At 42.4% G+C, this 15,090-nt stretch overlaps 1 protein-coding gene across 3 annotated transcripts in view; it reads left to right on the top strand.

The window, feature by feature from the left end:
* Positions 1–1,829: 1,829 nt before the first annotated feature.
* AMOT (angiomotin) overlaps positions 1,830–15,090 on the top strand; it is a 65,948-nt gene continuing 52,687 nt past the window's right edge. For 2 of the 3 annotated variants that reach the window (XM_063634604.1, XM_063634603.1), the window contains exons 1-2: positions 1,830–2,436; positions 10,508–10,585. The gene's annotated coding sequence lies outside the window, so the exon portion shown is untranslated. The remainder of the gene's footprint in view (positions 2,437–10,507; positions 10,586–15,090) is intronic. The other variant, XM_055267853.2, reaches the window with a different exon arrangement.

The following is a 15,090-nucleotide window of genomic DNA, read 5'->3' as shown; positions in this document are numbered from 1 at the left end:
CACTACTTTTCCTGCAATCAGAGTTGGATTCTGAGCCCGTTTACTGTGTGATAGTGTTTCCTTTAAGCACACTTCCTCTTGCATGCCTTGATCCATGGCCCCCCAGATGGCTCCCATTAGGCAGGCTTGAATTGGATGTCACTCTTTCATTGGCATGAGTCATTATAATAGCCTTGCGCTGTCAAGGCCTTTACATTTAGGCTTGCTTCCTACTTGAAATGTTTTCTAGGAAATATGGATCTGTAGAGAATGGTGGTTTCCATGGTAAATGTTCCTTCATATTTGTTTTCTTAAGTTCACTTCGGAGATACACAGCATGATTTCCTCTTTCAGTACCAGAACCACAATAGCTTTAAGTTGTCATGAAACTGTAGAACTTTAAAAAAGAAATCTCACCCACCCTGCTTAGAAAAGGGATAATTTATTATTCTAACTGCAGGGAGCCAACTTCATATCCACCCCCAAAACTGTAGGAAAAGAGTTGACTTTTTAAAATAAAGCCACAAAACCTACACGACCTTGGATGTAAATGCTTAAAACAGATGAGCAGAATATCGATCCTCTAACACATCTAAGACTCTCCATTATGTGTCATACACAAGTAGGAACACATACATGTGTGGAGTGCTTTATAGTTTTCACACACATTTTATTTTCATACCAGTGCCTTTAAGTTAATAGGGCATGTCTTATAGCATTTACTTGCAGGTAGAAAAATTAAGGCTGAGAAGTTAAGCCACTTAACATAAGTCATACAATTAGCTAGTAAGTGCCAGGGCCCAAAATGAATTCTTCCTTTGGTTCCAAATCCCATGTTATTTTGCTACCCTGACACTGTTTCTTTGTGCCTTCGTTTTTCTAGATGTAAAATGGTAGATTTTCCGTGTCCCAGGATGCTGTTCTCAACCCTCTCTTGTTTTTAACCAATGTCAGCTTTTTTCACAGTCAGCAGAACACCACAATGACACTTCATGTACTTTCCCCCCTCCTGATTTAATAAATTAAGGGGGAAGAAAAGTTACCTATTTGCAGAGAGCTGGACAGTGCCATAAACATAAAGGCGTACCAGAGTCGGCCGACACACTGTTGCACTCTTTTATGAGACTGAGAAATAAAACGTCTCATCTTTCTCTTCCCAGCAGTAGCTGGGGTAGAACATAGAACTACACAATAGCCTCTTGTTTAGTTTTATTAATTTTGAGGGCGGGTGGGACAAAGGGATCAGACTGGCGACTCCAGGGCCCAATCGCAAGCCTATACTAGGCCAGGCTGGGCCAACGGGTAGCTGCAAAAGAATGGTGGGCGGGACTTACGCTTCAGGGACCCGCTCCGCCAGGGCCGGCGCTCCCAGCCCGCCCAGGGGCGGAGCCTCCGCAGAGCCCCGCCCGCGACCCCTCCTCCCTCGCCCCTCAGCTTCTGCGGCCCGCCAACGGGAGGGGGGCAAGCGCCCGGGGCGGGGGAGCGGAGGAAGAAAGGAGGGTGTCTCGCAGAGCTGTGACCTGGGTGGGGGCCTGCTGGTAATAGGAAGCAAGAGGGGAAGGAAAACGAAGGAGCGCTGCTCCTTCCTGCATTATTTTAAGCAGACTTTGGTGGAAGCTGCTTTTCGGCATTTCTATTATTTGTTTTTCTTCCTCCCGCAGTGGGGCGGGGAGCTGCACTGGCTCTCCCACGCGTCTATGCCGCGCTGTTGCCGCAGATTATTATTGTAGTCTTTTGCAAAACCCTTTGCTTCTTCCTAGCCAGTCCCCGCGCAGACTCTCACGGCTACGGCAACCGAGTCGTGCCCCTCTAGTGGGAAGGCGAGAGCGAGGGTCCCCCGCTTTCGCCCGAGCTCCCGGACCCCGCGGTTCAATTGTTTGAAACTTCCCCGCCCCCCGGCCCCGCCTCTCTTCCGCGCTCCCCCCACTCCTCACTTCCAGGGTCCAGGCAGGCTCCCGCCCTTCTTTCCCCGCCCTCTACTCCGCCTTCCTCCCTAGTCCACATCCCCCGCCCTGCTCCGGGGCGGTCCTAGCCGCTCACCGCAAGAAGAAAAGCCACCCGTTCGTCCCCCTCCCCTACCTCCCATCCTTTGCCCAGGAGCTGCCTTGGCAGTCACGCCCCTTCCTTCCGAGGAGCTTTCTGGCTGCCTAAACTGGTAGACCTCCTGAATTACTCCTCCATCTCCGCTCTCTTTCGCCTCCTCTTCTCTTAGTTCTCTCCGCCTCCCCCTCAACTACCACCACCTCCAGTCAGTCTCGCCTCCGACCATCCGCTGCTCCACCCTCTGGCCCGGTATCCTGCCTGTCCGCTGCCACCAAGGAGAGCCCGGACGGAGCAGCGAGGAGGGGAGCAGCCGGGAGTTGGGGCTTTCCCCTTGCCCATCCCTGGCCGCTGGCCCGGGACCGAAGCCACTTGAGCGAGCAGAGAGTCGTCACCTTGTCTTCGTTGCCTTCAGGGGTAGGAGACGCGTGGTTACTTTTCGCGGGGAACTGGGGCAGGAATCCATGGTGGCATGAACTTGGTCGTGCCCTCGGCGTGAGTGAATCGATCTAGGCGCGTGTGGGAATGCCCGTGTGTTCTACTTTCTTTGCAGCTCGCCATGAGTTTTTTTGGATGTGCAGCAAGTTAAATCGGTTAGAGTGTGCACTGCTTTCCCGTCCTACTTCGGTGAGGAGATGCTAGTGGGTACCACTACTAGATGGTACTTTTACTTCTTTACCTCCTGGGGCTCTTGTGGGTCTCTAGGTAATTAATCACATTGAGGAGCTAAAGACCCGAGGGAAGCTGAAGTCTACATTTAGCCCAGCATGCATGTCAGTGCTTATCTCAGATAACTAGATAGGTTTCTCCTAAGTGCTTAGGCTTGGGGTGGGGACTCACACTCCCTGAGGCGGGAGCAGGAGGGGTAGGACCGTGAATTCTTGAAGTTTTAAAGTCTGTGTAATCTAAAACAAGGCTACTCTTTGAGATGTGTGGTGGTGGTGGTAGTGCTTGTGGTGGTGGTGATAGTGGTGGTGAGGAGGGAGTTGCCCCTATCTGCTTTAGAAGATCCAAAGATGTTAGTAAATAGCTTTGGGGGATCTTGAGGGTGTCTTGAGGGTCCAAGCCTGGGCCACTGCACATTGGTGCTTCAACAGTAAGATGGGCTTCATGGGTTTGTGAAAATGAAGAGAAAAGTGGGAGGGGAAAATAACAGTCAGACTGCGAGCAGTTCCTGGTAAATTGCCACTAATAATAATATAATAATTTGCATAAAGGGACTAAATAGAATTAAATGAGCAAGGAAAGAGAAAGTTGGTGAGAAACAGCATTTTCAATCTCTAGTGTATGTTTTAAGAACGAATTTTTCAACAACCTGGGATGTTTAGTTCATGAAGTTCTCCTCCCTCCCCGCCATGAAGAGTGGATGTTGGGAGGCAGTTTAAAACTTTTATGAATATAACCCTCTTCTCCCATTCAGAGAAGAAGATAATTAGTCACCATAATCTTCAATGATGAAGGGCTAAGGGTATTTAAGTCTCCTTGAGCTAGGCTTTGTGAAAAGTTCTTTCTCAGGCCAGCTTTTGTGAAGCCTTCTCAGTTAGACCTTTCATCACCCTAATTTAGTAGCTAAGAATAGTTTGAAATGCCATTTTGGATGTGGTATACATTTTCATCCATCTCCCACCTATCTTCAATTGGACAAGTGCGTCAAGCTTGTAAGTGATGGTGTTCAAAGACTTACTACTGAGATGTCCTTAACCCATTGCTTATTTGGGAACACATTATTTACATACATTTTAAAATAACTTTGGTTGATTTTAATGAGGGGAAGGAAAGTAGGAAGGTAGAGAAGGAACGTTACAGGGCGACAGTTTTAAAGGCTATCCTGTTTCAGATCAGCTGGGAGGGAAAAGCTGGCCTGACCAAACTACATTTTATAACTGGCCTGGGACATTTTAACAGCCAGGTGGTTGTAGAGTAGTTGCCTCTATTTACAGATGATAACTAAGGTTCCAACTATTCTATATGGGTTTATCCGGCATCATTGACAGACACTTTCTGGCACTACATCATACCTCATTTTAAATTACTTCTTTCCTTGGAAAAGTTCGTGGCTTTGTAAAATTGAAAGTGCTTTTTCTACCTTCATGGTCTAGATGTGAAGTAAACCTCTGACCACAATTGTATGTGGAGTCACTTTTACATGAAATTTGTGGATCTGTTTACCTATTTAAAAGATTTTAGAAAGGGAATTTTAATAATTCATAGTCAATGCAGTTTTGGATTTGGAAAAATCTCATTTCTGGTTTATGAAGTTGGATTTATTAGACTAATTCCCAACTAGGACATCTGTAGAGTTGCTTTTTCTTTCTGAGGTTTTGTAAAGACCGCATCAGACTCTAGAATGCTTTAAGAATAGCCTAATCAGAAGGCAGGGGGATGGATACTATGACCTTGAGGTCCCATTGAGTGCCAGAATTCTAAGTGGGTACATCTGCTTCTGTGCCTCTCCCAAGAGCCCTCTCCCAGGGCCTGCGCCTTCTTTAAAAGGGTGCCTTTGTAATTAAGCGGCCCTTCTTCCCCATCCCCCTTTCTTCCTTTGATCCAGCTTTTTAAGGCCTTTTTTTCCATTTGGAGACAAGAGGGGTTTCTCACACTTTCCTGTTCCCCTCTTAACGCTTCTTTTCCTTTACCCTAGAAAAGTCCCCTGAAGTTCTCAGGATGGTTAGAAGTTGTTTTGTTTTGTTTGGGGCGCGGGGGTGGAGTGGGGGAGTTGTTACCAATGAGGAGGAATAGAGGATATATTCCCTCTTGGGAAATGCTTGCGACCAGGTAGCCTCCTCCATGGAGACTGAGCATTTGGAATGCATGAGAACAGTCTATTCTTGGGGACTGTCTGGTAGAAATTGTCCTTTGCACCCATTAAGCCCAGCTTAAACACTGAAAGGGGTGGGGAGAGGTGTGTGTGGTCGTAGTGAAGCCTTTTAGGATGGTAAATGGGTAAATGTTTCCAAATCTCCTATTACATCATCTCTTTCTCCCATGGATTCAGTAGGTTTAGTGATCTGCTTGACAAGTTAATTAGCTGGGGACTAAACCAATTTGTTTAGAATTGTGATCCATTGATTTCCTGTCCCCAGGAATTTTTGTTGGTGTTTTACTATGATGTGTTGTCTTTAGTCTTACTTACTTTTCCATCCTTGCTGCCTTTTGTGGACTTTGGTCCAAAATCTAGGGTTCCACCCCCAAGTCAAAGGTTAGAATTTTGTCCCAGGAACTAAGGGGGTATTAAACAGGCTGGCCATACTGCATTACTCTCCTCCATGGTGGGCTTCTGACCCCTTTTAACCCAGAGAAAGGAGGGAAGTCGCCCCTTCCACACACAACACACACAATCTGAACAAAAAAAAAAAAAAAAAGAAAAAGAAAAAGAAAGAAAGAAAATAGGAGGTCATTTGCTTTATAAAAGAATCCACAACAGGTTTCTTTGTAAGTACTAGCTTTCCTAGTTAGTGCCTTTAAACTATGACTTGATATATAAAAATTCACTCTAACTGGGCCTTCTCGGAAGCATATTTATTGCATAAAGGAATACATAAGAATTTGTAATGATTATCGCTTAAATTAAGTGAGGCCATTATTTGGCCTTTGAAATCTTTTTGTTATATGGAATGGAGTTAGTTAATTGTCTAAATCATTCTGGCTTGTAATAATGCTGGCCACGTTAGCTCCGGCCTACAACTGCTTGCAAAAGAAAGCTAGTATTACTTTTTGAAAATAAATCAGACTTTATAGATTTTGAACAATTCTAAGGATGAGACTGTCCACCCCATATAGGTAAAATATTTTATTTCCAGTTACTGGATTTTACTAACCCAGGGATCCAGAAAGTTATTTCTAGTAAATAATGGCGACTGATGCCACTTTTAACCTAAGAATCTGCAATAAGATTTCCTAGTGAGCCTATTGGTGAGAACGACCTGGGCTCTAGGCCCAACTGTAACTCGGTTTACTACCTCTGTTAAGTTTTTTTTTTTTCCACTGTGAATTATGGGTTTGGACAGGGTAATTTTGAGAGCCAGTTCTTATACGTTTATGGTTTTCTTTCTAGGCCTCAATATCTAGTATGAATGTGAATGATTGCTACTAGAATGAAGTGCAACAGTTGTTAGAAATTCAATCACCTAGTCATCATGTTAAAAAAAAAAAGATCCTGTAAGGATATATGAATATAGATGCATTATGTTTTATATTTTAACAACCCAAAATTAAGAAGCTAAGACTCTGTCCAAAACTTCAAGAATTCCATCATCCTAACAGATCACCTGCTTTCATTTTTTCTAGTTCCTTTCAAGTCCTGGTTCCTGTACTAACATGAATTATAGATAATTGGAGCCACAGATATATACAATGTTGCTTTTCAATAAGAGCCCACCTAAGACAGCTTTGTAAACCCATGTGGAGGAACGAAGTCAGAATCTGACCGAGGACACATGAAGACTCCCATATATTTTGTTTCTCAAATGCCAGGAGAGGCTAATGGATATAATAAGTAATCCCTAAACACTCTCTGTGATTCAGGAGTTGTTCATGTATCTAGCAAGGCTGTTAATTTAATTCCTTTGACCTCCTGTTATCCCTCCCCCATTCTTGTTAACAACAACAACAACAAAACTAGGGTCCACTGTTTACTTTGTCTAAATCATTGGCAATGATTTTTAAATCACTGTATGGTGAAATCTTATCAAGTGAGTACAAATTTGAGTGGAATATGAAATCTCCAGAATGAGAAAGGAGAAGCAGGAAAGCACAAATATACTTGTTACGTAGCATGGAAAATAATATGTTTAAATTAGACTAAAAGATAGCAAAGAAACTAAGGATTTTAGACAGTTAAATAAAAGACAAGTGCAGCAGCAGAATGGTCCACACATAATTGGTTCTTCATCTGAGGTCTTCACCATGTAGTGAAAGTTCAGTTTCATAGTTCTTTAATTTTCCTTTGATAACAAAGGTGTGGTATACATGTGATCTCTAAGATTTGATGGATTCACCGGGCATGGTGGCTCACACCTGCAATCCCAGCAATTTGGGAGGCAGAGGCGGGCGGATCACCTAAGGTCAGGAGTTCAAGACCAGCCTGACCAACATGCTGAAACCCCCATCTCTACTAAAAATACAGAATTATCTGGGTGTGGTGGCGCGTGCCTGTAATCCCAGCTACTCGGGAAACTGAGGAACAAATTGCTTGAACCTGGGAGGCAGAGGTTGCAGTAAGCCAAGATCACACCATTGCACTCCAGCCTGGGCAACAAGAGCAAAACTCTGTCTCAAAAAAAAAGATTTGATGGATTCATTCCTGGAAACCAGTGGCTCATCATAAATTAGATTAAATTTCTCTAACTGGAATAGAAAGTGTGGTACGAGTTTTTAGTATTTAGAAAGTAGCAAATGAGGAACAGGAACTTTTTTTTTTTGTAGTATATGATCCTGGAGAAAATGCAAATGGGTGTATTTGCCAATGTTTCCTAAGGCAATTCTTGAAAATCTACTCTTTTAAGTCTGTGGGCTTGCCTTGACATTTGTAAAGACACTTTCACTCTTGCCCTAACTCCATGAAATATCATTAGCCTGTGTGACTTGAAGCTGGGATCTGGTTTTCTCTGCCCAGCCCCTCTCTGGCTTACCATGTGACCAAGGGTAAATGAATTAGCTGCTCTAAGCTTCAGTTACCCTTCTGGGAAACAAGGATATTAATACCTCACAGAGGTGTTTCGGCATGCTTCATATTGGGCACATGCTTTGAGGTCATTGGATGAAAGGTGTTTGCATGATGGCAGAGCAGGCTTATTATAGGGTCTTGAGCAGGTGTTCCTTTTTAATGAGCTTTGCTCTCTTATAACATACAGTGCCCTTTGGTGCCCCATTGCCTTACTGACTGTAATTACCATTAACCCAACATTTGTATTATTGGCCCTCTCGGCTTTTTGGAAAAAAATTAAACAGTTTTGTACTGTGTGGTAAGTTGAGGTACAAATAAGAAGACTCTAGCATCTTACAGGGTGGTGAAAAATAGCTTCAAAAAGAAACGTTAGTTGAAAAGGGCTATAGAGATCAGTGAGTTATTCAGAGCTCCTCCAAAAGATGAAAAAGAATAAAGCAAACTTCCGTGTGTGTGCATGCGCGTTTTAAGGGAGAAAGTTTTCAGTAATATTTGCTTGTGACACATACTGATGATAGCCAGTAACTGAAACCCAGCCATTGTAGTGTTTTATACACAGCTGGTTTTTATTAATGATGGAATATTTATGCTTGCTGTACAATTCGTGGCTCATTTCCATGTGTATGTCAGAACTTAAATACCCCCAAAAGAAACATTAAGATAACATGAAATATAAATGTGGCCAAGCTAGAAAGGGTGGATTTGGTGGAGAGTCTCCCTTATTCTTATTGGTGTCACATCAGATCACAATAACTGTGCCGCCCCCTACCAACCTTAGGCATTGATACTGATCTTTTTTTCCCCTTATATATACCCCATAGCAAACTTCACATTTCAATCTTTTTGATATGAACAAATGATCTGCTCTCCTCTTTATAATGCAGATAAAACTGATGTATGTGTTTTTTAAGAGCGTATTTTCCCTGCACATGCTTCTCATTATCCGAGAGGCCTGGACTCAATCAGTAAAGGAGCAGAGAAACCACATAATTGAAAGGAGAATGACGGTGGTGCATACTTGGAATATTTGTGGGAAGGGGATTGCTGACATCAGAAAATGTAGTGGCCTGAGTGTTAACAGCGCTGAAGAGAAATCAGCTTTCTGTGTTTCTGTGTATTGAAAATTATTTTTAAGGGAATAAAAATATGGGCCAGGTTTGACATCCTTTTATGAAGTTGACCTGGAAACTTTGATGAAGATTGTTAAAGAATAGCTCGATTAAAACCTTCCCCATTAGGAAGCTAATTAGTACATCCCTTACTCATTTTGGTTGTTTTCAAGGAGCATGTATTTGCATTGAATTTAGTGACATTTGTTCCATGTGATAGCAAATTAAGATAAAAATCACAGATGGGGAAAATTATTTAGATTGCCTGTTTTGAAGAAACCTAATTTCCTCTTTATTACATTTAGATTTTCAGTTCAGATTTTTGTTTTACTATGTTTATATACAATGATCACATTTTAGTGTGGTAGCCAGTTTTGCTTTCTGGATCATGGGCTGTAAACCAAAGCTTATTTGAATTTCCCGTATGAATTAGGGAAATAGAACAAATGACAATAAACCATTTTATTAAGGTAAGATTTCATTTTTTTCTTCTACAGTTAGTTTCTCTTTGGTCTATGTGTGTGTGCCTGAGAGAGAGAGTAGGGGAGGCAGATTGTTTTTTTAAAAAGCAACAGTTTTTGAAGCTAAGAAAATTTTGATGACCCCCCTTTACTCCCAGGAACATTCTATCTGCCTCAGGCTGCCAGTTGGGCTTTCGTTAGGGGAATATGATGAATTTTCTGACCTGGTGCTTTCTGTGACCAGGCTAAGCGGTTCTCCCTTGGAAGCCTGAAGGAAAGAGGTTATGGTGAGAACAGGAGTGCAAGATTTCTAGCAGGTTCTTTTTACTGTACTCCACCTTTTTTTAGGGGGGGTGAGTACTTGCTTCTGAGATTTTAGGGCCATTTGCAGTAGAGTCAATGGTCTATAGCTAAATATACAATATGGGCCGGTTGTGGCCCTCCTTTCCCCCCATCACTTTAGGTGATGGTCATTCTGTACCTAGGTTCCCATATGCTGTGCCAGCGGCATAGGTGTGTGCCTGCAGTAGTTTGTGCAAGTGAGAAAGTTAGCTGGGTTATATGATTTGTGGTTTAATCTCATCTTAGTCCTTCTTGGGAAGGCAGGGTTTAGATTCAGTTCTGCAATGGCACCTCAGGCAAGGCAGGTTCCCTGTGCTTGCAAGGCAACAGCAGGAGGAGGAGGGGCTGCCTTCTGCCTTCAGAGAGTGACTCAGGCCCTTCGGTATGAAGATATGAAATGCTGGCTCCTGTCCATACACCTGCTGGATGCCACACCTGCAGTCAGCACCTGAGCCCCACTCAGACACAAAAACCAGACTGAAGGCAGATGGGGCTCCCTTGAAAAGGGGCACAGCGGAACAGGGAGCTCTCAATTATGTTAGTAGCGCCCCACTGGGAACTGGGTTTAGTCATCCCAGTGTTGGCGTGGGGAAACAGATTACTTTCTTTTAGATGCAGCTCACTCACTTGCTCAAGATACTGTTGGAGTGTTTCAGGAGTTTGCTTTCCTAATGAATTTCTCTTGTGAACTGTCCTCTTAAAAACTGGAGAGGCAATTCTGTGGAGGGTTATGTCTTAGAACCAAGCACAGGGCAGGAAGTCGCAAGACCTGGGTTCCAATGCTGGCCCTACCAATGGGCAACAGTGAAATTCTGGTCCAATTAGTTACGATTAGCTATGTGTTCTGGACTTGAGCTTCCCTCTCCAGTTCTAAAATGGAATTAATCACATCTGCCTTTATTTCCCCACAGAGCTGCTGAGAAGGACAAATAAGATAGCAGAAGTGAAAGAGCTTTTGTCTCCTTAGAAGGAAGGCTGAGAAACTAAAGGTAATAATAACATTATTATTATTGTTATTCCATGTCTTTCTTTGTTTTCTTCTCCTGCTGTGGCCTCTAGCAAAGTTTTGTGGAAGTTTATCATTCACTCAGTATGCAACTATTAAGCACATTTTATGCACCAGTTAATGTTTTAGGTATTGGGATGGATACAATGAAAAATCACTCACCCAGCCCATACGCTCTAAGATCTTATAGTCTAGCAACTTCCATTTCCATTTCTGGCTCAACCTGTAACAGTGATTGCTACCGGGGCACTCAGAAGCTTAAAAGGTGAGAGTTAACTTCTTTTTTTCTCTCCACACTACAGCTGGGGATTTCTGTCCCTGGAGCTGTGTATTGCAAGGTCTACCTTGGAGATATATGGGAGGAAAGGCCATCGGGATAAATAAAGGAATTTCTTTCCCTCCCACATTTGCAAAGTACCTAACCCTTGAATGATCTTTTTTTTTTTTCCCCCAAAAGTCCATGTTTAGTTTCATCCTGGGTTCTGTTCTTTTCCTAGTCAATATGGTCCAGCCCTCTCTTATGACCTTAGCTGTCATCCATACGCTAATGACTCCCAAAGATATATCTCAAGCTATCTTTGATGTCAAATTGGTCATCACACTCCATGTCTTCTACTCAGCTCATAGGTTTTTGGTGTTTTCCTCCTTTTGGGAGCTTTTTCAGGTAGCCAGGATTTTTTGCAGAGCCCTATGTGTTGCTGGAGCTATCGGCTCATACCTCTGTTTTCCCGTTGAATTGGGCCTCCTCTGCCTGACTGGGAGCTCCTCAAGAACTGGGCTCTCTTTTTATTTATTTATTTATTTATTGCCACCCTGGGGCTTACCTAGCACAATGTCTGGCTACAGTAAGTGCTCAGTAAAAGTTTATGGAAAATTTGCTGTGATAAGTGTCATCATAGAGAATTCATTTTCCATATTGAGCAGAGTTGAGGTCAGGAATAGATGGAGAGGGATTAGGGAAAAATCTTCAAAGAGAAGATGGACAGCAGAACTGCCTTCTTTTGAGAGTTCTGGCTAAGTTCTCACAGAAAGAATGCCTGTTGTGTCCACTCTTGTTAAACCAGGGGCATCTCTGACCTATTGCCTCCCCTGCTTTAGGACCGGATGACTTTTATGGTCAGGTCTGCAAATCAACCTCTGTCTATAATACATTGACCATTTAAGACAGGTGTCACTTAGTCATCTATTATTAAACAGGGCTGACCTTAAATGTGCCACCTTAACTGAGGCTGAAAATAGAGCTACACACACAGGCTCATTGATCATGCCTGCTTAGTTCTATACAGCAAAATGTCCCTTAGGATATATTGAAGATTGGGATCTAAAAACTGACAAATTCAATTCTCAGAATGTAAGCAGGTTGGGTCACAAGAACTGAATGTCTTCAAGCTGACTGTCAGATCTTTCCAAGGGCAAAAATGAAAGATGATATAAGCTATTACAGGCCATGAACCTGTTCTCACCCACCTGATGCTTTTACTAATTAGCTTCTTGGCTGGGTGGCAATTTGGGGCAAGTGCATGCAAGCTGGATTCACAGGGGAGCCCGCATTCCACTCTGCCATTTCACAAGCCACTGGGATACTACACTGCTTCTCTTGGCTTCTTTCCCTCCCAGGAGCCCTGCTCTGGAAAAATGAGAGCGGGAGAATTTTTCATTAAATGAGGGAGGGATTTCATGGGACTCTGGTGTTTTGCTAATTTTATTTTTTAGTGGGTTGTCTAAAAACATTTATGCTTCTTGACCCATCAGTTTCACTTCTGGGATTCTATCATGAAGAAACAATCTACAATATTGAAAAAGGTTAAATCACAAAGATGTTTTTGTAACATTATTTAGATTAGCATAAAATTGGAAGCAATTTACATGTCTTAATAATTGAAGGATGGGTAAGTGAATGCTGATACACTTGTTTAATGCACTATTATGCAGCCATTACGATGTTAGGAAGTTATGCCACAACATGGAAAAAGTATTTATGATGAGGTGAAATGCAGGATCGAGAATTACATCTTATTAATAATTCGTTGCTTTGTAAAAACACAAATATGCATAGGAAAACTAAAGGAAATAAAATGTTAACAGTGCTTAAGTTGAGGTGCTGGGATTATAAGTGATTTTTTTCTTTATTAAAAATAAATGCATGCTGTGCTTATATTACTTGTAAAATAAAATATAAGTAGATATGAAAATGGGTGGTCTGGCATTGGAGGTTAAAGATTGGTCAAGCAGGCAGCTTCTAGGTATATTCTTAAACTTTTCTCATTTTAGGCTCCATCTAATTACAGGGACCCTTTATACTTTTCCTGAGTTAATAAAGAAGGGGATGTGATGACGTGGTCTACTCCTCTTTTGGAATGGATGTGTGTGCTGGGGGATAGAGGGAGGTGGCAACAGGATTCTCCTTGCTACCCAGTATGTCACTGCTCACATCCACTTCAGGGTTGATCACCTTTGTTGCCTATAAACATGTTTAAGGTAATTGCTTCACAGCAAAGCAAAGTCAAACTGGGACCAAAAACGACCAAGACCTTGAATTACCATCCCAGAAACGGATCTCTCACACTGATCCTCAGTAAGGTTTGGAAATGCCAAGGCCTTGCCGTGGTTCTTAAAATAATTTTTCAACCTAATCTAATAGGGTGGTGCAAAAATCATTGTGTTTGCAATAGAGTGTATTAAGCTGTCCTTGCATTGCTATAAAGAAGTACCGGAGACAGGGTAATTTATAAAGAAAAGAGTTTTAATGGGCTCACAGTTCTGCAGGCTTTATGGGAAGCATGGTGCGAACATCTACTTGGCTTTGGGGCGGGGGCCTCAGGAAGCTTGCAATCATGGCAGAAGGCAATGGAGGAGCAGGCACATCACATGGCAAAAGCAAGAGCAAGAGACAATGGGGGAAGGTGCCACACATTTTTAAACAACCAGACCTCATGAGAACTCACTATCAGAACAGCACCAAGAAGATCTGCCCCCATGATCCCATCACCTCCCACCAAACCTCACAATTCAACATGAGATTTGGGCAGGGACACACATCCAAACTATATCATAGAGGTAGAGATAGGAACAAAGAAGAGTTGGGGCTGACTCGTCTCTTAAGGCTTTTCTTGAACTAGTGCTAGAGTTAAGTAAGAGCAAATGCCAAGCTGGTATGATGTTGAACAGACCTGGAACAGGGGGCCTGGAAACATCCATCCGTGGAGGTTCACGTTGCTGTTCAATCCACCTTACATCTTAGCCTAAAAAGCAAATTTGCAAAGCCTTTCTATAGTAGTATTTCTAAACACTTCCCCCTTACTGCCTTGAATTTCCCTTCCTTCCATTAACATTTTACTTTCAATGGAACTGGAAAATCAGTGGTAGCATTAAGGCAGGTTTATAGTCTTTTAAAACCAAGGTCAATTCTATGTAATAAATAGTTATTAAGCATCTCCTTTGTACAAGCAAATAATGCTAGATAATATGTTGTAGTGGAAGGGCTCTTGCCCTAGGCGTTATAAAAACTTTCATTTTGGTCCTGGCTGTCTCTCTTACCCTTTGAGGCCCTGGCATCTTCATCTATACAAGAAGAGGGTGGGAACACTAGGTGGTCTCCCTTTCCAGTTCTGGCTTTCAATGATCTAAGGACCCCTGTGTAGTGGACTGAGTTTCAAATAAAGGTGTTTTTTTTTTTTAAAAAAACCTTTCTTCATAAAATTGCTGTATACTTCTAAAAAAAAAAAAGGCTACTTTGAAATAACAATTATAGTAATAGCTTACTTTTATTGAGGCCTTACTATGTGCCAGGCTCCATGCTTAGCACTTTACATGGATTAATTCCCTTAATCTTTATAACAACCCTATCTAGTATGAACACCATTATCCCTATTTTGCAGATGGTGAAATTGAGACTTGGGAGATAAGAGACATGTACAGGGTCCGTTAGTAAGCCATACATCCAGGATTTAAACTTGGGCAGTGTGACTCTAGGCCCAGACTCTGTGCCACGGTGTTTGTGATGCCTATCCATTGAGATAACCTGCAAAAGGACCATTGTTTTTCATATCCTAAATGAAGTGAATTGGTATCTTGGGTTGCAAGACTGTTGGGAAAGTTATTCTCTAGGGTACTTTGGCTACAATATGGACCAACCTGAGAGAACATAAGAATTTACTGGGGCCTCTCACTTTTTGTGAGAGGTTATGTGTGTGTGTGTGTTGGCACAAATACATACACATAGGTACAGGGAAAACTTTGAACTGGCCCCCTTCCATTTATCTGGGAGTCAAATTGGATGAAACAAGTTGACCAAGATTTAGCAGAGAAACAGCTTTCTTAGACTTAGATTCTTTATCCTGGTTGGTAGAATGAGAGGTAGGGGCAGAATGTGGAAGGGTATAGAAGAGGGGATAGAAAGATCTTATAGGCATATTGCAAAATTTATTTGAAGGGTGGAAATTTGGTCTGTCCTGACCACCTTGTAATGTTGATTTTCTGGGACTTGTC

Source organism: Symphalangus syndactylus, chromosome X (genome assembly GCF_028878055.3).
Source record: "Symphalangus syndactylus isolate Jambi chromosome X, NHGRI_mSymSyn1-v2.1_pri, whole genome shotgun sequence".
In the NCBI taxonomy this organism is placed as follows: domain Eukaryota; kingdom Metazoa; phylum Chordata; class Mammalia; order Primates; family Hylobatidae; genus Symphalangus; species Symphalangus syndactylus.
The sequence above is the reverse complement of the archived record's forward strand: the minus strand, read 5'-3'. Positions and strand labels throughout refer to the sequence as shown.